Below are 25164 nucleotides of genomic sequence, written 5' to 3'. Positions count from 1 at the left end.
ATGGAGTGATTGCATCAGTGGACAAGGGAAGAGCTACAGATGTCATCTATATGGACTTCTGTAAGGCATTTGTCACAGTCCCCCACAACATCCTGCTCTCTAAATTGGGAAGATATGGATTTGATGGCTGGACTGTTATGCAGATAAGGAATTGGTTGAGTGGTCACATCCAAAAAGTTGCAGTCAGCAGCTCAATGTCTGTACGGAGATCAGTGACAAGTGGTGTCCCTCAGGGGTCTCTGTTGGGACCAATGCTGTTTAATATCTTCATCAGTGACATAGACAGTAGGACTGAGTGCACCCTCAGAGAGTTTGCAGATGACACCAAGCTGAGTGGTGCAGTTGATCTACTTGGGAAGGGATATTATTCAGAGGGACCTTGACAGGCTTGAGGAGTGGGCCCATGTGAATCTCATGAAGTTCAAAAAGACCAAGTGCAAGGTCTTGTACGTGGGCTGGTGCAATCATCAGTATCAGTTCAGGCTGGGTGATGAATTGATTAAGAACAGCCCTGCAGAGCAGGACTTGAGGATATTGATAGATAAAAAGTTGGAGATGAGCTGGCACTGAGCCCAGAAAGCCAACAGTATTCTGGTCTATGTAAAAAGAAGCATGGGCAGCTGGTTTAGGGAGGTTATTCCCTCCCTCTACTCTACTCTGATGAAACCCCACCTGGACTACTGTATCCAGTCTTGGGGTCCCCAGCAAAAAGACATGGACCTATTAGAACAGGTTCAGAGGGCCACAAAAATGATCAGAGGTCTGGAACATCTTCTTTATGAAGAAAGACTGAGAAAGTTGGGGTTGTTCAGCCTGGAGAAGAGAAGGCCACATGGAAAACTTATTACAGCCTTTCAATAGCTAAACGGGGCTTATAAGAAATTCTGAGAGAGACTTTTTTCCAAGGTTTGTAGTGGTAGGGCAAGAGGTAACAGTTTAAACTGAAAAAGAGTAGATTTAGATTAAATATAAGGAAGAAATGTTTTTATGATGAGAGTGATGAGACACTGGAACAGCTTACCTGGAGAAGTTGTGGATGCTTCACCACTGAAAGTGTTCAAGGCCAGGCTGGATGGGGCTTTGAGCAACCTCATACAGTGAAAGATGTCCTTGTCCATGGCAGGGGACTTGGACTAGATGATCTTTAAAGACCCCTTCCAACCCAAACCATTCTATGATCCCGTGACCATGCAGTTAACTACTCTTTGTGCCTGCTTGCCTTTGAGTGCTCATTCACAGATCTAGAGTTCTATACAAAACCTCTCTTAGGGCACAATCTCTGTGTTTTAATACCAACACAGAGCACTGTCTCACGAGGGCTGTCTCTGAAGGGGGTTGGCAAGTGACTCATTAACCTGTCATATGTCATAATCATATGTAGGAGCTACATATGGCCAACTTGATTTTGAATCGCTGAGCTTACAAAGAATACAATACCACAGTTCTGAGTCAAGTTAACTTCAGGGCATCTCTTCAATACAAATTGATCCTCAGCTGATAACAACTGTTCTTGCTTTCTGACTGTTCTTACAAGGAAGGTTGATCTTATTTATAAAGCAGTAACAGCATTTATGAGTGCTCGATTACATTTCTTCTACCTCTGCAGACTTTCTTTGTGACTTTGAACAAACCTTTTAGAAAAATATGCTTAAAGATATTGAACATCTATAGCTGTAAATTGATGCCTAGTGATTTAAATGGGACATGGTCATCTTTGAAAATGTCACAGAATACAAGATACCTCATTTTCAAATCTTCCTTTTCGTCTTTTTGTTCCTCGGTTGATTATCAGTAGATGGGAGATAAGAGAACTCTCCTGTCTCATGGCAGAAAAATCCATCAGGGTTGTGGTATATTTTCTATATCCATATAAGAAATATAAGATTAGAAAGTTTTAATGCAGATGTTAGATGGACAGAGGTATGCATCATTCTTAGTATCATCTGAAAAATCACAGATTACAGTAGTACTTATTTTATCATAGTAAGACAACTTTGAAATATCCAATTTGTGTATTTATCAAATAATATATTTGTATAAAAAGAACCCTCCCGCTACTCTAAAAATACTATTTTTTGGCAAGAGTTCTCAGAAGCAGATGTATTCATATAGGTATACATATATATTAAATGGCACACTATGAAATCGTAAGTACATAACAGAAAATTACAGCTAAAATTACATCAGGAAGTGGGAGTGGCATCTAATAACACAGATCGAAGAACAAACCAACAAAATACAGATACAATGATCTTGTCCTAAAATAAAGTTTTTTGCCTGATCAGATGTTTCTGTCTGTAGCTCTTTCCCTTGGCTTGCAGCATGCTGAAGCAAAAGATTAGTATTTTCTTCTACCAAAGACTGCAAATCCTTTTGATAGTGAAATCCTTATAAAAGAAAGGACCACCAATATGGTTTTGCCTAATTGGTTCTAATGCTGCTTGTGCAACTGCAGTGTGCCTTTGTAATCATTATTTTTCATGAACAGAAATAAGCAACACGTGGAAAGTTTAGTGAAAAAGGCTGTTTTGTAGGATAATAACGTATCACAGCATCCGAACTTGAAAGTAATGCCCTTTAACACATCAAGATTCATCTGTCTAAGTCTGTCATAATTATAACTATCTCCATCCTTTTCATTTGCACTAAGTGCCCAGCAGAAAGCATCTCTTCTGTACACTGAGTTCTTTATGCAATTGTTTTTGCTCTGTGATCAGTTGTTTTGCTATTTAAGTGGCAGCTTAATACATATTTCTTGACTAGTCTTTGTGTATGTTCGTGCATGTGTGTTGTGTCATTTACTGTAAGCAAAGTGAACCTCTCCTACAGAGAGTCATTCTGCAGACAGCCTCTTTTCCTATCTCAATACAATTCTGCACCAAAACAAGACTTATGTTGCTCATTGATCATAGAATCATAGGATCATTCAGGCTGGAAAAGATCTTTGAGATCATCAAGTCCAACTATTAACATAGCACTCCCAAGTCCATCACTAAACCATGTTCCTAAGAACAGCATCCGCATAGTTTTTAAACACTTCCACAGATGGTAATTCCACCACCTCCCAGGGAAGCCTGTTCTAGTGTTTGACAACCCTTTTACTGAGATTTTTTTTCCTAATATCCAATTAAAACCTCCGCTCGTGCAACTTGAGGCCATCTCTTCTTGTCCTGTCTCTTATTATCCAGGAAAAGAGACCAGCCTTCACCTGCCTACAGCCTCCTTTCAGGTAGCTGTAGAAAGCAGTAAGATCCCATCTGAGTCTCCTCCAGGCTAAACACCAGTTCCCTTACTTGCTCCTCATAGGACTTCTCTAGGCCCTTCACCCACTTCATTGACCTTCTCTGGACATGCTCCAGCACCTCTACATCCCTCATAAAGTGAGGGGCCCAAAACTGAACATGGTATTCAAGGTGCAGCCTCACCAGTGCCGAGTACATGGAGACAATCACTGCCCCTGTCCTGCTGGCCACACTGTCTCTGATACAGGCCAGGATGCCATTGGCCTTCTTGGCCACCTGGGCACACTGCTGGCTCATGTTCAGCCAGCACCCCCCAGGTCCTTTCCCACCGGGCAGCTTCCCAGCCACTCTGCCCCAAGCCTGCAGTCCTGTGTGGGGTTGGTGTGACCCAAGTGCAGGACCCGGCACTGAGCCCTGTTGAACCTCATACAACTGGCCTTGGCCCATCAGTCCAGCCTGTCCAGATCCCTCTGCAGAGCCTTCCTGCCCTCAAACAGATCAACAGTCCCACATGATTTGGTGTCATCTGCAAATGTCCTGAGGGTGCACTCAGTCCCCTTGTCCAGATTGTTGATAAAGATAGTAACCAGGACTGGCCCCAGTACTGAGCCCTGGAGAATATTAGTTGTGACCGTGATGGAGAATACAAGAACAAGGAGGCAGGAAATTCAGGGGAAAGTTCAATTATTAGCTTTTGCCTGTTTCAGAATATCAAATAAGTTGACCAAATTTGCTGATCTGATTGAAAGCTAACCCAGAACAAAACCCAACAAAAAACTAGTTTTGTTTTGGAACAGTTAGTGATTTAGTGATCCTACAGGAGCATTATCACTGGAGCTACATAAAAGACAGGACCGGTGTGCTCGTGCAAGGTAGAGAGGAGAGTAGGAATCGCCCTTTTGGAGTTAGTTCCTATTACAGATTGATTCAGCTGGCCATAAAACCACAGAATTAGAGCAGACTTCACTTAATAAGCACAATTCTGCGCTTTCTCTATAGTAAGCAGCAACAGGTATTTAAACATGCATTTCTCTACATACAAGCATTTTGATCAGATTTGTCTTTAGATCTTTTTGGTATTCTAGTTATTGTTACGATGTTTCATAAGCTATTCTCCATGGCTTTATTCTTGAATGAGGGCCACTGGACATTAAAGGAAAAGTTTCCCAAGGTGACATCCTATTTGATGGGCAGGCTGGCCTGATAGTGGAACACATGGTTTGACCTGGACAGACACTGCTGCACTGTGATTTTACAAAAATTCCTTTCCCTTTCTTACATTTTAGCTTTGGCAGCTGTAAAGCAGAAATAACTATATAGGCCTCCTCCGAAAGAGCATTCAGATTTGTAAGAACAACCCCATGCTCTTAGAGAAATGTTATTACCAACAGTAATTAAGCCTTGCTGGACTTAATGGAAGCAAGAAGATCTAGGGATAAGCTGAAGCTGAATCTCTTTTCTGTACATCATTTTGTTGTACTCATTGATGAAATCTGGAAGAAAGCATCATTAGGAAAATAAAGTGCTTAATCCTATGCCCACCTGTAGAGCTATAAGAGGTTCTACTCCAATATTGACATTGCCTGCATGGTAAGGCTTGTCACATGTCAGCAAGGACTTCTGACAAGCTGATTACAAAAAAACTGTTTTTAAAATGGGTGAGAAATCTGTTTGGGATAGTTAGAATGTGGTCAACAACAGTCTGCCCTGTATTGTGTTCCTTAAGAGATATGTCATCCTCAAAATTTCTTCTTGTAACTTCCCAGCTCCTATCACTCCCCACCACTGGACAAGCTGCAGATTCAACTGAACACACGGGAAAGCTGAATAACAAACAATAAAGTTAACAGTACATAAAGCAATTTGAGGCAGTAATAAAGCTGCTGGGATTTGATGTAAATGGCACCAAGTTTGCAGAAAATGTTATGAAAGTCTGCTTACATCAGTTGTGTTGGGTATCCATTAAATGCACAAGATCTTTCTCAGACAGCTATGTCAATTCATGTCAGAACAAAGAACAATAAAGCAGTGGATTCTGTAAAAGTTGAAGCTTATGAAATAAAATTCCAGTGAATTTGGTCTATTGAGTGTTGCATTGTATATTTTTAAAGATTAAATGCAGACTTTCTGATGAATCGTGACATGTTTATTTCTTCCTTCCCCAGCACAACTAAAATAACCAATAAACACAAAAAACTCTCCTGCAAAGATTGTGATATTATTTTTCTTCCAGGTTTTGAAAGCCCGACTTTTTGATGCACAATTCATTATTTATTTTATAGATGGTAGTAAAAATAAATAAGTAACTAGACATGTGTCTCCTCACCCCCAATATCAACAGAGCTGTAAGCACTGGTTTACTTGAAAAATTGTTTATGGCTTTTATGGGACGCTTTTGGGTAAACTTTACAATGGTTGTTGAAAGGATCCTGGAAAAATGTTATACTGCCACAATTTTTTGATGTTCCTACATTGCAGTGACTGGAATTTCAGGTGAATACTTATTTGGCTTTGTCAACAGAGCTTTTTATCTAGAATACAATCATTCTGGGAGTTAAAAACATTTATATAATGGCTAATTCCCTTTGCTCACTACAATGACTGCATTTATGTGATGATATATAGAAGCTCTACTAACAGCCCTATGAGAAAAAAATCAAACATTTTGCCTCCAGTTTGCACACATAAAGCCGCATTTGCTGGAGTACTTTAAGAGCGTCTGTATCATATGTTTGTAGTGTTCTTTGTAAATTACACTAAGAAAAGTAGTAAAGACTAATGGTAAGCAGACTAGATTGCTATGGAGAGTAGAATGAGTTGATCCAATATTATTTTATATAATCGGATAAGGGACTTGATGACTCACAAAGAAATGAGGAAGGGGTGGATTGGGTTGGCAAGGAAAATATTGTGTGATGTGGAAAAAAGAGACCTTGAAAACAATAACAGGGTTTAAGTGGCTTCACCCCAAGAATATGCATTCCAATAATGAAGTGCCTACAGGACATCAATGTGGGAGAAGCTCTCATACCTTTTCAGGGAAATCTCCATGGCTGGGGGCCTATCTGAAGTGCTTGTATACTAATTCACACAAGGAGGGAGATGGTTGACGGTTGACGCCATGGCAAGGCCACTCTTGATTATCTTTAAAGGCCATTATGATCAGGGGACATTCTTGAGGACTGGAAGAAAACAAGTATCACTCCTGTCTTGAAGAACAGCAAGAAGGAAGATCTAAAGAAATATGGAATGGTCGGCTTTATCTCAATTTCTCGAAATGTGATGGAGCAAATTCTGCTGGAAGCCATTTCCAAATATATGAAAGGGAAGAAGGTGATTGGGAGCAGTCAAGATGGATTTATGAAGATAAAATCAAGGCTGACCAACATGATAGATTTCTACAAGATATCTGTCTTGGTGGGCAAAGTGAGAGCAGTAGATGCTGTTTATCTTGAATTCAGCAAGGCTTTTGACACATTCACTCATACACTCATACTAACACCCTTAGATAAACTATGAAATAAGGACAAGATAAATGGACAGTGAGGTGACTGAAAGACAGATGAACTGCTGGTCACAAAGGGTTGTGATTAGCTGCACAAAGCTGAACTGGAGGCCAATTACTAGTGAGGTACTCGAGGGATCTGTACTGGAGCAAGTACTGTCTAAGATGTTCATCACAGTGCACCCTCACCATGTCTGCAGATGATAAAAAACTGGAATGGGTGGCTGATGCATCAGGTTGTGCTGGCATCCAGAGACACCTGAACAAGCTGGAGAAATGGGCTGACAGAAACCTTACAAAGGTCAACGTAGGTAAGTACAAAATCCTGCCCCTGGGAAGGAATAACCCCGTGCACCAGTACAGCTTGAAAGCAGCTTTGCAGAAAAGGACCTAGGGGTCCTGGTGGACACCAAGTTGCATGTAATTCAGCAGTGTGCCCCTGCAGCAGTGAAGGCCAGTTACCTTGTGGAAGGTAGAGCATTGCTAGTAAGTCATAGAATCACAGAATGATTTGGGTTGGAAGGGGCTTTTAAAGATCATCTAGTCCAACACACATGCCATGGACAGGGATTTCTTTCACTAGATGAGGTTGCTCAATGTCCCATCCAACCTGACCTTGAACACTTCCAATGATGAGGGCACCCACAGATTCACCGAGCAACCGTTCCACTGTCTCACCAACCTCATCGTAAAAAAATTCTTCCTTATATCTAATTTAAATCTACTCTCTTTCAATTTAAAACTGCCCTGAATCCCACTGGCTGTGTTGTGGATGAAAATATAATATCATTTTTGTCCCAGTACAGACCCTTGAAGGACACAACTCATTACTGGTTTCCACTTGGACATTGAGCCATTGATGGTAACTCTTTGGATGTAACCATCCAGCCAATTCATTATCCATCTAACAGTCCATACATCAAATCCTTCTCTCCACTTCAGTGGCAAGAATGTTGTATGGTACCATACCAAATGCCTTACAGGAGTCCAGGCAGATGACATCTGTAGTTCTTCCCTTGTCCACTGATGCAGTCACTCCATTGTAAAAGGCCACTAGATTAGTCAGGCACAATGTGCCCTTGGTGAAAATCAAGGGAGATGACATTGTACCTCTGCTTTAGTGAGACAGATCTAGTGTGCTGTGTACAGCACTGGTGGCTGGAAGAGACGATCTCTAAAAGCACCTTCCAACTTCAACTGTTCTGTAGATCCATGATTCTTTCATGTGAACTTTTACTGAAAATCAGCTTATATAAACATAATTTTCTGTGGAAAACTATTCAAAGGAGTAATGAAAACTGCATAATGATCAATTTCAACATAACAAGAACATGATTAGAAGACTGCTGATATGCTAGAGTTCTTTTGTAGAAACTCTAGTGGTTATGCAAAGATGATGTTACAGGAACTTATGAAAAATGCAACACAAAGTGATCTTGGAAACATCAGTAAGGCAAAAGAATAATATAAAAATTCACCAAGAAGCAAGAAGGCAAAGGAAATAACACTGCATTTACCTTGCGAATATGCAAGTTAATAAACTTAAAGAAAATAGTATGTTAAAAAAAAAAAAAGAGAGAGAGAGAGAAAACAGTTAAATAAAAATGTTTACAAACCTGGAGTTGATAATAGATAAAAGGTTAAACAATTATCATTGATGTGGGAAGCACTGTTGCAACAAAATAGCAGAGAATAATGTGATTTTCTGCTGCTCACTCTGAGACCTTGCATCACAGAAGAAACACACCTGGTGAGATAGCATCTGGTATGCTCATAGATACATGGATTTTGAGGTCATTTTTATCTTTTAGTCTGATCTCACTCAGCAAGAAACTTTTGAATCCTGACATCCAATATGTTGTGGTTCAGGTTTCCTCTTGAAAACTTTCTGAAATTTCAAATATCAATATTGTCCTGAACTTTTTGGGACATGAGAAAGAGCCAGCAGTTCGGATGCTGATCATATATTGTGGTTTTATTCTTAGCTCTCAGAAAACAAAGGCCTTAGCGTCTGGAAGAAGAGGTGGTGCCAAACAGATGTATTCCTGAAAAGAAGATGGGCTGAGGCAGAAAGAAAGACAGAGTTCAGGAAGAAGAAGGTGAAGGTCCTGATTGGAGGAAACATCCTGGAAGTGGGAGGAGGTCTGGGAGATAGAGGAGATGCATGGGGATGAATCCCTGAGAAAACACAGGGACCTAGGCCAGTAGCATCTGCAACCAGGGACTTCGAGCAGTGGCGCAACTTGGACCAACAAAACTTTGTGCCTGAGCATCACGGACCCCCAGTGACCTCCTTGCAGGGGAGGGGAGTTAAGACCTAGTGCTGAGGGCAGAGTGAGTGAGTGAGATAATCAAGTAGGGAAAAACTCCTACTGTGCTGCTTCTTAAATAAACCCCAGTATACAGACACCCTACAGGTTGTCATTTACTCTTTCTTGTCCATTACATAATACAGACAAAGAAAGGAGAAACTGGGCCTTCATGTATGCTGCAGCGTTTGCAGGCCAGATATTAAAAAAAAAAAAAAAAAAAATGTAGCTCTTTGCTCAAGGCAAGGAAATCAGCCTAACTTTGGAAGCTGCTTTTAACTGCTGGGTGTCAGTTTCACCTTGCATATCCTAAATTCCTGCAGAGCTCTTGGAATTTAGTTTTGCATGCCTTAAATCCACAAAATTCTCCTATTGCAATCACACAAGAGTTGTGTTTTTTTCCTCTGTACATAGGTGTAGAACTAGAAAAAAAGGTTAATTCCCTGAACTGGGATACACCTTAATCATCTGTAGACACAGACAGTGCAAATACCTACATTTGAGTTAATTGGCTGGGCTCCCAGAGAAGAAAACCAGAAACTGTAGACTTGCAGTTAATTTGATTTATGTTAGAGGTTTCCTTTAGTAATGAATCACAAACTATTTATTTATAGCAATTAAAATAAAGGGAACCTGGAAAAGCAGATTATATGAAATATTTGCCTTGGGAATATATCAATATTAGCTTTATATTGTAGTGGGACAGCATTCATAAGCAAATGATACAATATGGATCACTTTGGTGCACAGTGCAAGGACTGACTTCAGTGCGCATCAGGGGCTCAAACAAGTCCGGTTAGCTGAAGACAACCTGGAGGTAAAACCTTGTATCAATGTACATGACTATGAAACGTTTATCAGCGTACTCAGACCTCTCCCAGCACTAGCCCGTCCGACCTCACTGACCTTCATTAATTATTGCAGTGCTTGATTACTCTAATTGCTTGGAAATTGCGCTTTATAATTTCTGGGTTGTTTTTTTTTCAACTCAGTGATGTACAAACCTAAACTGATCTCACTGTTCACTGAATCCTGTTATGAATTTTTCTCTGCACTCAACTCATTATAAGATGCAGTGCCAAACCCTATTTCTTTAATAAGCTGGATAGACTGAGCTCCTAAAGCTTTTCAACATAAAATATGATCCACAGAGCATTTTTGCTGTCCTCCTGCCATCTTTCTTCCACAAGTATTTTTCTGCATCCTTTAAAAGTCTGAACTGTTGGGGATCTTGACAGCACTGTGTACAGAGACAGGCAATTTCCTTATTTTTGTTTGACAGTCCTGCTTTTTATACTTCTGAAGATGATTTTAGTTCTTTCTGTTTCAGCACTTCACTACTAACACATAGAGATGATATTCTATTGTTGAACAAGAGTTCGTTTTTTTTTCCCTGACTTACGACTTTCCGCTGTAATGTCCCTTACAAGTAAGTTCAGCATGAATGTCCTGCTCTTGCACATGTCACTGAGCAGCTGATTATCGTAAAAGAATTTTAAGATATTTTAGAATATCCTGTTGAAGAAGTGTGTCTTCTTTATCTCACCTTTTTTCTTTCTTACCTTAATCTGTAAATATTCAACATAATTACTGAGATCTTTACTGTAAGCATTGCAAATTGGTCAGTTCATGGATGACTCTCCTTTAACAGATGTTACAATGAGTGATATTAATCCATTTGATGTTTCATTTGTTCCATAGAAAGTAAAATATTTTGTAGTACTTTCTCAAACGTCCTGCAGAAATTCAAGTGTGCTACATCGATATGTTTATCTTGATCATATAGGTGAATAATAGCAGCACAGAACTGGAAGAAACATTCCATGTCATTGAATATAGTTTTATTTTATCACAAACAATGATGTTATGTAATATAATTTATAGACTGCTCTATAGAAAAACAATTATGTTTGTCTGACTACTGCAATTAGCCTGGTGTATCATAACTTCATTACTGTTATCATTAAAAGCCTTCTAAATTCTAGCCTGAGCTTATTAATTATGCTTTCTTGTCCCACAATTGGCTTTACCTCAAATAGTTCTTCTCTGTCATTTTGATATTTAGCCCTAGATACAGCGCTATTCAGTTCCAGACATATTTCTAAACAAAGTATTCTTTTTATTTTTCTTTGGTTTCCCCCCGCCCCCCCAGGTAAACCAAACCCAGTTCTTTGACTCTTGTGATAGCAAAACAGTCTCATTGTTCTTGGGTTTTCATAGAAATTCTTTTCCATCAGTTATACTGTCAACAGGAAAATGACAGGTTTATTTGATGAGCCACATGTATAGCCATTAATCATGGGGTTTGCTCCTTTGTGTATTAGATAACCATTTTATCATTACACTGTTTTCTCTGGGACTGAAGTCAAGCTAAGCAGTCTTCAGTTTTTGCAAGATCTGTCTGTCTTAAAAATATAAACAACATTGGTGGTCTTTTCAGTCAAGAAGCCTCATGACTCCGTTTTATTTAATGTTTGTTTGTTTGTTTATTTATTTATTTAATACTGTTTCTTGTTCAAGAAGCTCCTCAAAATAGATCTTAATGGAAATAAGTTTCTGTATTTGGAAATATTGAATTTTGGCAAACGCTGCTTATAACCGCCTTTACTAGAAACGCTATGCTTTCTCTTTCATTCACTCCCCATGCAAAGGAAAAATATATACTCAACATTTTTCCATGTTGTGCATCCTTACATCTTACATTTCCGCTCAATGTAGCAGTGGATGCATATATTACTTAGGGGCTCACCTTCATTGTTATATGCCTACTTGCTGGGCCATGACCCATAACTTGTACTGGGCCATTTAAACTTCAGTGATTATTTTGCTTTCTTTATCAGCTGCCTGCATTACATTTTCTATTTGAATTCATTGTGATCGAGTGGTTCTTTTTCCATATCATATTGCATATTAAACTAGAATAGTCATTTTCACCTCTTCTTTTAATCCAGACTTTTTTCATGTAATGAAAGAGTCCCTGTGTTTATGAAATCATGGCTTCTTGTGCATCCAATAAAATGACCTTGAAGAGTTTACGATGTCCATTAACACTTTCTGCTTTAAATTTATCACTTCATATAAAACATCATTAAGAATTGGGAGTAAATTTATCACAATATAAAACATCATTAGTGTTAGGATGTTAATATGAATATAATATCTTGAATTCAGAGAAAGACTTGCCAGTGCCTGTGGTGATTACAATCGGTGAGCAAATCCTAAGAGTTCTGTAAGCATAGTGATGTCCAAAAGCCCAGAAGATTTTTGTAGGTGCAGGCAGCTTTTCTTCCTTACCAACGTGGCCATAGCTGATATAGGTGACTAATCCCACTGGTCTCCCCCAGCAACTGGACCTTGTCTGGTTCCTCTTGTTATTTCAGAGTCAGTTCTCTAATTTGTCAATGTTACTGGTTCTTATCGTGGCTTTTTACAAGTGGCCTCATGGATTTGTTGCCAGGTCCTGTAACTATTTACTTTCAACTTCCTGCTTTCTTGCACATGCAATTTTATCTGTATTTCAAAACCTTTTATGACAAGATATTCCTTTTTGAAAAGGGTCATATCACTGCAAGAGAAGACAGCCTTTCTAATGGTACAGGAGGATGTCGCTGCAGAACACAGAAAGTGCACAGTCGGGGTTCAGTGAAGTCTCGGAGATTGTCAACACTCTGAGAGGGAACAGAAAAGAAACAGGTTTGGTAAGATAGAGGAACAGCCAGGTTTGTACTTCTCAGGAAAAAACATGAGGTGCTAAAATATTTCTGAGTGAATCAAAATATGAGCTGAGTGTACATAACCATGCCCAGAAGGTATACTATTTCCTTACCAAGCTGTTACTGTTAGAAGAAAAAAACTTATTAAATGAAATGGCTTAAGATAATGAAGGGGGGGGAGGGAACCCAACCAACAAACCCTATTCTTTACAGTGACAAAGTTGCATAGTATCACTAGTGTTGGAAGGGACCTCTGGAGGTCACCTGGTTCAAGCCCCCTGCTCAAGCAAGGCCATCTACAGCCAGTTGCCCAGGACTGTGTCCAGACAATTTTTTAAATATCTCCAAGGATGGAGATGCCACAACCTCCCTGGACAACCTATGCCAGTGCTCAGTCACCCTCACAGTAAAAAAATGTTTCCTCCTGTTCGGAAAGAATCTCCTGTGTTTCAGTTTGTGCTCACTGCCTCTTGTCCTGTCAATAGGCAAAACTAAAAAGAGCCTGGCTCCATCCTCTTTGCACCCTCCCTTCAGGTATTTATATGCATTAATAAGATCCTCCCTGAGCCTTCTCCTCTCCAGGCTGAACAACCCCAACTCTCTCAGTCTTTCCTCATAAGAGAGATGTCCAGTCACTTCAGCCTTTTTGTACCTTCACTAGATTCTCTCCAGTACCTCCATGCCTCTTGTACTGTGGAGTCCACAACTAGACTCAGCGCCCCTGATGGGTCTTACGGTACCTTGACTTGCTGGCAGTACTCTTCCTAATGCAGCCCAGGAGACTGTTGAGCACTTTTATTGCAAGGGCACACTGCTGATCACATAAAACTTGTTGTCCAGTAGGACCTCCAGGACCTTTTCTGCAAAGCTGCTTTCCAGCTGGTCAGCCCTCAGCAGGTATTGCTGCATAGGGTTATTCCTCTCGAGGAGCAGGACTTGGCTTTTTCCTTTTTTAAAATTTATGATGTTCCCATCATCCCAGTTCTCCATCCTGTCAAGGTACCTCCAAATGGCAGCACTATGTGTGGAATGTGGAAATTCATGGATCTGAATCAGGAGGGCTGGGATTTCAGACCATAGCCTGTGAGATCAGATGATTGCCATGCATATTTCACCTCTGACATTTTCCTTCATCCAGTGATTTCATATTCAGACACTGAAACTAAAACATTCTCATGAAAGGCTTCCATTTGACAAGCTGTGTTTGCTGATATTTAACAGCTCATTTTATGTCTTCCAGACATTCTACATTCTTTTCTTTTCAGGTAATGAGTACATCTCTACTTACTGCCTAGGTGCAGAATGAAAGACATCTGTGCTCCTAGTTATAGTAGAGAAATTTCTAGTTTCAAGGTCACAGGTCAAGAAAAGCATTAGCTCCTCAAAGGAGGCATTGAGGCAGTGTGGGGAGAACTTGAAGGAATATCATTGTAATTACTCCATCTGGCGACAAACACTCTGTCATTTGCTGTCCTAATAAGGAACACGGTGATTACATATGTCTAAGTACTCAGGCTAGTTGTGATTTTTTAATTAAAAGAAAAGCAAGTTGTTTTGCTTTTTTTTTATCATAGGAAAAAGATGTATTGTCAACCCTTGTGTACAGACACAATTCAATGCAACTTCTGACTAAGCATCTGAAACAGAAAAAAAACCAAACCAGCATGCCCTTGTTTAGGCCTTTCTTCAGAAATACAGAAACACCTGTAATCAACTGCATTTGCTAATGGATGGTATTTTATGCAGCAATATTTTGGGCTTGGTTTTGCTGGTTTTGAAAGTACCCATACACTGTCATATTGGTAGGTGCTTTAAATATACAGGTTGTATAGCACAGACCTTACAGATTCAGGTCCTGGGAAGAAGGAAAAGTATCAGATGTTGAGGAGTGTTTGAGGGCTCTGTTAGTCTGCATATTTGCAAAATCTTTCTTTCACTGCAAGAACTAAGTCCTTTTCTATTTTTCTTATTTTCTATTTTTCTTCCTTAAAAAGCTGCTACAATCCATTTTTTGAGACATAAGGATACTATGCTAGAATGGACTTTTGGAGTGAACCCCATACTTCTTTACAGAAATGACTGAAGCAAAAAAAGGAACTGCAGTGCACAAAGTCTGACAATTGTGCACACAGTTGAATATTAGTATTTGTTGACAGCTATATCAAAGCATCATGTCTGCTAAAAATGGTCTAGTGTGGTGCCAAATCCCATTAATATCATAGAACATCCTCTCTTGATTTCAACCAGATACTGCAATGTGAAGTAAAAATGCATCCTCAGAAATATACTTATTTATTACCTTACATAATACTTTGTTATTAACCAACTGCAAGAGTATAACTATTTCAACTCCAGCAATTCCTTTTGCCCCAGTGATAATATGCCAAACCTACCACAGGTAGTGGTACTCAGAAGTTCTTATAATCTCAAAAGTGTCTGATGATCTACATGAAAAAAAGTTTGTGGATCACCTCTACTTCTATTGCACTCATAGTAATGATTTTTTTCCAAGCTTGGAGTCTAAGCATAGAGTAATTAGGACTCAGTTTTCCCTTATCTGTAAGAGAATCTTTCACCATACTCTCATGGAAACATGTAAGCAACAAAATACTGTCTCCAACCTGAGACAGTTCTTAAGAAGCACTACATTAATTCATTAAACAGCAAAAATAATCCACATATTTAAAAAGAGAGAGTGAGAAGAGAAGAGAGAAGGTTGTCAATACTAAAATATGTCCATTTATCCTGTGGCAGTACTTTGAAATGTTTTTCACATTGGTTGCTGCACCCAGTTAATCCTGTTAGCTGTAAATGATGAGTCAAGTTGACAGCTTGGTCCCTATTTATGCTTGTATTTTCTTTATGCTCAAAGTTTAAATAAATGTAATTTGATGAGGATGAATAAACGCCTCAGGCTTTTTACTGTTACGGCTCAGGAAGAGGCTATTTTAAAAGGAAATAAAAGAATGCAAACCAGAATTACCTGAGAGCAAAATAGCAGAGCAGTTCTAAAATCCTGCATACACTACCTACCAAGTAAAAAGTGAAATGGAAAACAACCTTTATAATAAATGAATCCACTGTCTAATAACTACAGCTTGGTCAGCATCACAAACCACCTGGGCAGGAAAATATGGATATTGCTTTAATATGGTATAATGTTTGTTAGAGAAGGTGAAGCAACAATTGAAAATATCCTTAACAGATAGCCTGAGTATGAAATATCAGCAAATTTACCTTCCACCACGGGATGTTCTAAACAGCTACTTTGACCATTAGTGTAATATATCTTGTCAGTTTATGCTCAAGACGATTAAAACATTGATGAAAGCTTTCCTCATCTCCTCTCTCCTCTCCTAGTGACTGGACAATAGGCAATGGATACAATGAAACACAAAAAAAACTCCATTTAAACAGAAGAATAAACAGTTATACACATACACACACACTTACACACTTACACACACATATCGTGAGAGTGACTGAGCACAAGGTTACCCAGAGGAGTTCTTGAGTCTCCATCCTTGGAGATGTTAAAAACCCAACTGCACAGGGCCCTGAACAGCCTGCTTTAGTTGACTCTGCTTTGAGCAGGAGGTTGAACCAGGTGATCTCCAGAGGTGCCTTCCCACTTCAGACAGTCAGTGATCGTTTGAAGAAGCTTCAGTAACTCCTTTATAACACCGAGTGAACGTGCACACAGATAAAAATATGTACCTCAATTGACAGCCCCGTTTTGCTAAATTCTTGGAATAATCAGTCAAGAGACAATACAGAAGCCCAGCAAGTCTTTAGAAGACAAATTTATATAACTACTATTGAAGTTAATCTCAAGAATTAAAGCTGGAATCAGGAAACCCAGAGCTGCTGTGCAAATAATTTTATTTGGAAGGCTGGTAAGACAAGGCATATTGCCAGATTAAATCAAGAAACTTAATGTCAAAAAACAATGAAATGTGATAACCGGTGATCGTAGCACACCGGTGATCCATCTCTTCTTGTGCATTTTATAACTACTAGAGAAAAAGGAAAAAAAAAGAATTGGCTTTGCGCACAGCTCCTCCCAGCCATGAAAGGCCACTCAGGTGAAAGCACAACCATAGGCCATCCAGCAGTGGGTAGGAGTTTGGTCTTACAGGGTATCGCGACCAGAATATGAACTGTGAACGTAGACCTAAGGACACAGTACAGCTCCTTTAAGTCTCATTTGCTATTTACATTATTGGCCAAAGTGCCAACTGAGTGACAGGTCCCAAGTGACCTATGTTTGGAAACAACATGATGATTTCAAAAGTTGCATTTCAGCAAGAGCCAAACTTCTGCCCTGCCTATGCCTACATCTCCCAGAAGTCGGTAAGGGGACTTGGAGCTTGCACAGAGCCACTGGGCTGGGCTTTGGACCTCTTCCCCAGCACTGATCCTAAACAGGACCTCTGAGTATGTCTGTGTATAAACAACGTGACTGGAGGAAAGTCAGGGCAGGCCCTTGCCTTAACTGACAGTATGGACAGAACTGCCTTGGGCTGACTCCTTGAAAGTGGGATTTGGGAATGCAGTGGAGAGGAGAGAGAGAAGAGGGCTAGGGGGCACTGAAAATAACTAGATAATCTTTGATGCTGTCAGAAAGGTTACAGGTGTCTCCATGACTCCTGGAGGATTCAGTTCTTTACAGATGTATAGTATCTGATATATCGCTCAAGACTATTATAGAGACACCAGTGACAATCAGGGAGGTTTCTGTTAGCACAGGGTGACATAATTCTTGTCAGACTGACATTCATTCTCACCTGCTTCCCCCTTCTCTCAGCTCAGAACCAGTTCTTCAGCAGAATCAGAAAACATAGAGGAAAAAGAAATAAGGAAAGGAATATAAAGCTTTCACAGATACCCTGTGCAGATGTTAGCATCTTAAGGGTATTCATAGAAGTTCACATACTCTCAAAACTTCCTGCTGAAAGATAGATGACGCCTAGTCTAATAAGCACTGGCCTCTAAACAGGCATTCATTGACTTCATGTTCTAGTTACTCAAAGACAGAAAGAAGGGAAGAAATACAAAATACACCTCAACAATAACCAATTTCCCCCAGAGATTAATGCAACAATTTTACTGACTTCTCAGGCTAGAGAACAGGAGTTTAAAAGAATTTAAAGGACAGGTAATGAAAGCTGTTGTGTTTTACAACATGGTAACATAACAGAAATAAGTAGCTGAAGAGAAAGGGCAAACGTATCTTCCCGTTTCCTGCATTTGTAGAATCACGGCACCACAAACATGCTTAGGGCTTTAAGCCATCTGAAGTGACATCATTCCTATCATGGAGAGATAACATCCAAGTATCACTGTAATTAATACCACTTACTATCCTTGCTTTGGGTGGCGTGAAACTTAATCCACTAGTACTTGTAAATTGCCTCAAGATTCTCAGATAAAAGGCAGCAGGAGAATGTAAAACATTATCCTTGTAAGTGACAGTAGAGTGTACTCCAGAAGGAAGAATAACAATAAGATCATTGGGTTAAACTCTCCAAACTCAGAGGAATTTTCACTTGTTCCTAACAGCATCTCTTTCCCAAGAGCATGTCTGAGCAGCAGCAGCTCTAACCCTGACAGTAAGCACTACTGACTGCAGATGAACACCACTGCATCACAAGGTCTCCTCCTTTTGATCCTGAGCCGGAGGGACATCGTTGTACTGAACTTACTTGCTGAGAAATTACCCTGTTACTTATATGTCTCTCCATTTCTGTGGCAGCGTCCACTGACATTTTAGAACAGATGGTGGTTAACGCTGCTCTCTTCTCCTGGAGGCAGTAGTCAGCTCTTGGATATTGCAAAGGGGATGTCTCCTGCTACATATGGCTTTGGCCTTAAAAATACCAAGGAATTCACTGAAAATTCATCACTGTCTCTCTGCATAGTTCAACTGCCAATATTTTTAGGACAGGCCTGCTGACCCTTTACTGCTTTTAGCCCTAGAGCATATGCCACATTGGAAATAATCACCTGGAAAAATCCCCTCCAGACAACTGGCCATGGCTGGAATCAACTGATTTGTACGTTCCAGTCTTAAACTGACTGTCAGGTGCATAGAGTATGACTACACCCTGGATTAAACACTGTGTAATTTAAGCCTAGGTTCTGGCCCAAAGAATGCACCTTTTAGCATAAGACTTGGAGCCTTGATTCAGCTGGGGAAAACATAAACAGAAAAAAACCAGTGCTGACAAAAGTTACTCCTTGTATCTATAGATTACTGTGGAATGCAAAAATAAAAAAGATGCTGTATATGGCTGTGAGGTTATAGAATATAAAGTCATGGCATTTCTTTAGTACAGTGATTGATGCTGATCACAGAGCATTTTCCTCCACAGCCCACCAAATAACCAGGTGTTCATAGGGTTATCTTGTACAGCTTATAAAAGTCTTGTTATGGTCATAAAGAAGCATAAAGAAGTTCATCAAGAGGAAAAAAAAAAAAAAAAAAGGCAGAAAACACTATTAGTACACAAGCATGGTTATTCCATAGTGTCTTTTTGGAATATTTAATCTAGCAAACCCAGTAAGTAAAAAGCTATGGTACCTACCCATAAAGACAAAATTTGGATGTTCAAGATGAGTGTCACTCCAGTGCATCTTGTATTTGAAATAAGAGACCTTGCCTTGTTAGGGCGAGCAGAGAAATGTCCTTCTGTTTGGCACTCTCACACAAGAGTCAGCTGCTTGTGTACCTTCAGAAATTTACCATGTCTCATCTGAGAAGTGTAGTAAATTGTTTTGATAGTTTGAAGTTCCCATGTTATTCCCAGAGCCTTATCCCTGCACATCTTTTTGTTTGTGCTTGCCCAGAGAACAGGGATTGTCTGAGAGTACACACATCAGTGACCTAAGTAGAAATCATCTGTCAGTGGAGGGTGATAATCATCCACCAATAAAATCAGCATCCCACCCTTTTCTTCCCCCCTCCTTCCTTCTATTTTTCCTCTCAAGTGAGCAGCTCAGTTGCTCCCAGAACGTGGTAACAGAAGGAATGAAAGACACAGGAATCACATCTGCATTTACGGGGGGGCGATTTTCACCTGGCTAAGAGGCAGCATAAAGCGCTTGCAGCTTGTATAACGGGCATTCAATTTCATTTGTAAATGTACAAATAGTTGCCATTTTACTGCAGAATTGTCAGGAAAAAGACCTACACCAATCCTGGCTGTTTCTCCTGTCATTGCTAGAAGTGGAATTACGGCTTTCCTTTGCCACAGGAGTTGTCAGGAGGCAGGTAGAATTGTCTAACATCTTCAGACAGGGAATGTAATGCTATCTGCTGCACACATCCAACTCACTTTATCTATATAAATTATATGTTAAAATTGTTCTGTCAAACGTTGTCACTTGGTCAAGTGGTCATTTCAGTAATGCAGATTTTTATTAAACAAAGGTAGTCAGAGTGCATAATTAGAATAGGATAGGATAGGATAGGATAGAATAGAATAGAATAGAATAGGATAGAATAGAATAGAATAGAATAGAATAGAATAGAATAGAATAGAATAGAATAGAATAGAATAGAATAGAATAGAATAGAATAGAATAGAATAGAATAGAATAGAATAGAATAGAATAGAATAGAATAGAATAGAATAGAATAGAATAGAATAGAATAGAATAGAATAGAAAGAATAGAATAGTTCAGTTGGAAGGGACCTACATTTTCAGTGGCCAACGTCTGTCCACCTCCTCTCTAAGCTTCATCAGGTCTGTTTTCATGACCACTGTCAGGTACTGGCAGTGGCCCACCTTTTTCTTCAGGATTAGGTTTTGACTTTGTGGTATTTCCTTCCCTCCCGTGAGCATGTGTGGAGGAATGGCAAAGCACAAAGTGTCACCACAGGTCACAAGTTCAGTTTCAGAAAAACTATTACAAGATCACTGCTTGATATTTTAACACTGTTTAATCTGAAGTCTACTGGCATGTTTATGCTTGCCACGTAGCAATTGGAAAATGAGGAGAGTACACAGAGATGGCAGGATCCCAAATAATTGTGTTTTCTTCCTAGATACAAGCACTTTCATGAGTCTGTTCTGCTTATAATGCTGCTGTAATCTGCAGCAGGAGGTAGCGACACACATTAGATGGTTTCCAGAGCTTTAATTGATAAATCTTTTATTCTTCATATCAGAAAGCAATGAAAGGGGGCTGCTCTGCAGAGGAAGGGGAGCCATAAACCAGAAGGGACAGCCAGGCAGGCAGGGCAGCGTTCTTGCAGACAAGGGGTACAGTCCCACAGTACCCAAACCAGAAGAGCCAGAGCAAGCCTGGTGACAGTAACCAGGGGCAGCACAGACCAAAGACCACCACGTTAGTCCTAATGATGTCAGGTCAGAGTTCAAGCCAGCAAGTCAGGATCTGCAAATTGCAAGGCAAGGCATGGACATACCTGCAATGTAGCTCAAACAAAGACCAAGAGCTGTAACTAAAATGCAGTTTCCAGGCAGGGCAGAGGGTGCAAGCATGGGCAAAGACCCTGGGTAAGGCTTCCCATAGGGCTTTCTCACAGCTTAGTTGCTTACAGCAGTTTTCTCTAGGGTTACACAGCTGCATCCTATGAAGGTTGACCCTGAACATAAGCAGCTAAATCCCTGGGCTGGAAGGGAGGAGAAAGAGTTTGTGGAGGAGGAATATAGAAGTTTGCATGGTGGCCTGAACAATCAGAGCCTGCTAGTTCACTCAGGGCTCTGACATTCAGTGTTCCACCTCTGACCTCAGAAAACCAATGTTAACACTATCCTCATTTTATTAGACCATGAATCTTCCCTACAGCATTAAAAAACAGGCTACCAGGCAAGTAACGTTAAGCTGTATCTTGACATAGCCATTAGGGGTTGAGGCAGCTGCTGCACTGAATGCCCGAGACATCTGCAGGAGCTGGCAGATGTGACAGAGGGCTTGCAGAAAACCTGCAGCGAGAGGCCAAGCATCATGCAAGAAGACATTTAAAATGATGCTAGAGACCTACACTTAGGGAGTTGAATCAAGCAGTTTATCAGGATCATCATGACTATTTTACCTGTGTTTAATTAGATGATAACTTTTGCTGCAGATTGGCATGCATAAGGCTCCCTGTGAAGTGGAAAGTCATGCCTTTTGAAAATGTGCTGTGTTAAGCAAGCTGTTAGGGATAATTGTAAATGGTAATGTCTCTGACACTTATATGACCCATTAGCTTGCCTGGCAGAATAAAACCCTAATGTCAAATCGTGCATGTGCTATTAAGAGAGCATTTTTTCCACATTCCCTAGACTCAATGCCCCAGATTGAAAAAGAATAATAAATTTGTATGCTACAACTGGGCGTGCGCAGAGGGGTTGTGTGTTTTGAGATAAAGAACTATCTATGCATCAGTGGTATTGTTCCCCTTAATTATTACTACAGCCCTGCTTATTTTGATACCTAGAATGCCAGTGATAAAATCTATTACCTTATTTAATAACTGAGACTGACAGATGATCAGAAGAAACAAGTAGCAGTGAAGAGCTAGCTCTAAAGCAAATTCATCTGGCTGAGCATGAAACTAGTTTCCAATGAATGCTAGAATGATGAATGTAAAGTTGTTTTGTTTGAAGGAGAGTCTGAGATGCCAATTTGCAGAGGAAAAAACATGTCCTATTCCTCAACACTGCAACAGATTTGGATCAAATACCTCTGTAAACATCCTCCTCCATCTTTTTTTTTTTTTTTTTCTGCACACATTTATACGTGAGCAACGAGCAAGGAAGTCTGAAAATTTTCATGGAGGAAATTTAAACACAGTCCCCATTTCCTTTAACTTGTACATCAGTGTTTGGCAGGTGTATGTCTCATTAAGTCTCTCTGAAACCAGCACCACTGCATCAGGGAACAACTCTTCCTTCTCATTTTGTATTTATAGCAAGTTTATAGTCTATGCCTCTACTGGTAGGGATTTGTGTGTTTGTCACATCTTGTAAACACTAATGTAAATAGCTGTAAAGTTTTTGCTTACACTTGAACCACTATACAGACAGAATTAAGGTGATATTTGAATCAGTAAGGGGCAACATATTTTTTCTTAGTGGACCAGCTTGTGAAGCTGAGTATAGATATAAGAAAAAGAAATTGGAAAATGTTTAAAAGATTGGGTAAGGATTTGCTGCTTCATCCTCCCTTTCCTGCCACTGTCCCTGCTTTCCCTCTCACACATACAATCATTATCACAGTCCATAAAACAAGATGGATATTTAGGGAAATGAGAGCATATAAACCAGACAAAGACTGATTTAATGCCTCAGAAATCAAAATGTTTTAAAATGGCAGAGATTTGGAATACTTAAACATGTCAAACAAGTAATACAAGCCAGAAAAAGGTCTACACAGACATCAACTATACTCTGACATTTGACAATGTTGGAGGTTGTCAAGTTCAATATTGTGGATAGAGTTATATACTTTTTTTTTTTTTTAATGGCATATATTGTTATGAAACTCAAGAGGTAGTCAGAGGATCATTTGTTTTAGCAGCTCAAATCACTTCTCTTTACCTCTCTCCTCTCCACATGATCTACTTATTGGGATCTCAGTCTCTTTTCAGTATGTGCACGTGGATGTGTACATCCCAGTGTAGGAAGTATGAACCTAGTTGGAAGACTCATTCAAGTTAAAAATCAACATATTTGCAAGGTTATTTGGCTAGGCGTGTTTTAGATCCTGATCACAATGTAGATCAGTACAATGAGGGGTTAGAGCAGAGAGGAGAGTGAGTGTTAAAGAGTACATCTAGTGATTTGGTATCATGATTGCCAAAAATAATGCTTCTTGAATGATACCTTAATGGAAAAGTAGTCAGAAAACTTAATTTCATTGCTTATATTACTGCTTATATTATTCTTCCTCATTTATTTAGGGCCACTAGCTTTCACACACACAGCATTGTTGTACTTCAGTGCATCTGTCACTTTTTTTTCTGGAGTTAGTGAACATAGAAACAAATAAACCTGCTACTTCAGTGTTTTTAAACAGATACTCAAGAGGGCTGGTGAGCTAAATACTATTTAAGTACCTGCAATCTCACATACTTTGATCAGATAGTGAAGTTGGCTTAAGAAGTGACTACCTCTTAGCTGCTTTTTATTGCCTCCCTGCTATGCATTATTACAGGACTAGCAGAGCTGGCACACTATGATATGGACTTACACTTTAGCTACCTCATTTCACGGAATAGTTTCTATATTCTAAGTAAAAGTATCCTGAGCATCTCTGAAAGCCTAGTGACTAAATTCTATCCTTCCATCTGACCACCTAATTTGTGCCTTCACAGCTGGAGAAAAAAGATCACTGTCTATCTACTGGACACCCAAATGTTATTTGGTGTTCTCTCCAACAAAGTTCAAAATAGCTACTCTTGTTAAAAAAAATATCTCTGCTTCCCTCCTGCTTACATTAATGTTCCTGCAGTGTTATGTACTCTGTAAATACAAAAAGTGGCACTTGTCTGGAAGAGAAGAACCCCTCTGGTATCTGCACTCTTGGAGGTGTATGTGCTATTTATTAGACTTCCAGGGAAAGTCAGTACAAGAGACAAATCCCAAATTATCTGCTCAGGAAAGAGAGAGAGAGAGAGAGAGACGAGTAAATGAGGCAGGGAAATGGCCCTTGCACAAACTCTCACAGGAAGCTTGTGTTGCAGCCCAAGCATCTTCAGCCTCATCTCCACCGAGAACACCAGCCAATGATGCTTCAAACTGCTCGCAGCCCACAAGACTGTCACCTTTTTCATTAAGATGAGGACAACGATGGGATAATGCAAGTCCTAGCGATGGAGCAGAAACTGCTGAGAAGGGATCTGGCTGCTGCTTTTTTAGCTCATCCAGATCTCTTAATCCTCTCTGGCATTCTCACTCACCAGAGGTGTGATGGTGGCCAGCAGGATATAATTCTTGATGATTTTCTCTGAATAACCTTTCCACAGGTCAGCCTTAGCAGAGATAAGACTGTCTCTCTAGAGAGACAACCACTGATATATTTGGATACTTAGCAAACGTGCTGTCTGAAGCACCTGTCACTGATAGCAGTGGAACACTGGTGCAGAGCTGCTCAAATTATCTCAGGTTCAGAATGATTTTTCAGTACTATCCACTTTGCTGTTTTTTCTCAAGAGGCTTTTCAAATGTCATATCATCCCTACTCTATAGTACAATAGTCTTTATGTTAAAACTAGCTATAAAAATCAGCAAGCTCTACAGGGGAATGCAGACTGTGCATATTTCACAGGGGGGCAATACAAAATGAGCAGCAGCCAGTTACACTCTTGTTGCAGCAGTGAGAAACTATTATTTACTTTTAAGAATGGAAGCAAACTAAATGACAAAAATGTCTTCAAGGAGAA

This window comes from Falco naumanni, chromosome 3, assembly GCF_017639655.2.
Source record: "Falco naumanni isolate bFalNau1 chromosome 3, bFalNau1.pat, whole genome shotgun sequence".
NCBI classification, from domain to species: Eukaryota; Metazoa; Chordata; class Aves; order Falconiformes; family Falconidae; genus Falco; species Falco naumanni.
The sequence above is the reverse complement of the archived record's forward strand: the minus strand, read 5'-3'. Positions refer to the sequence as shown.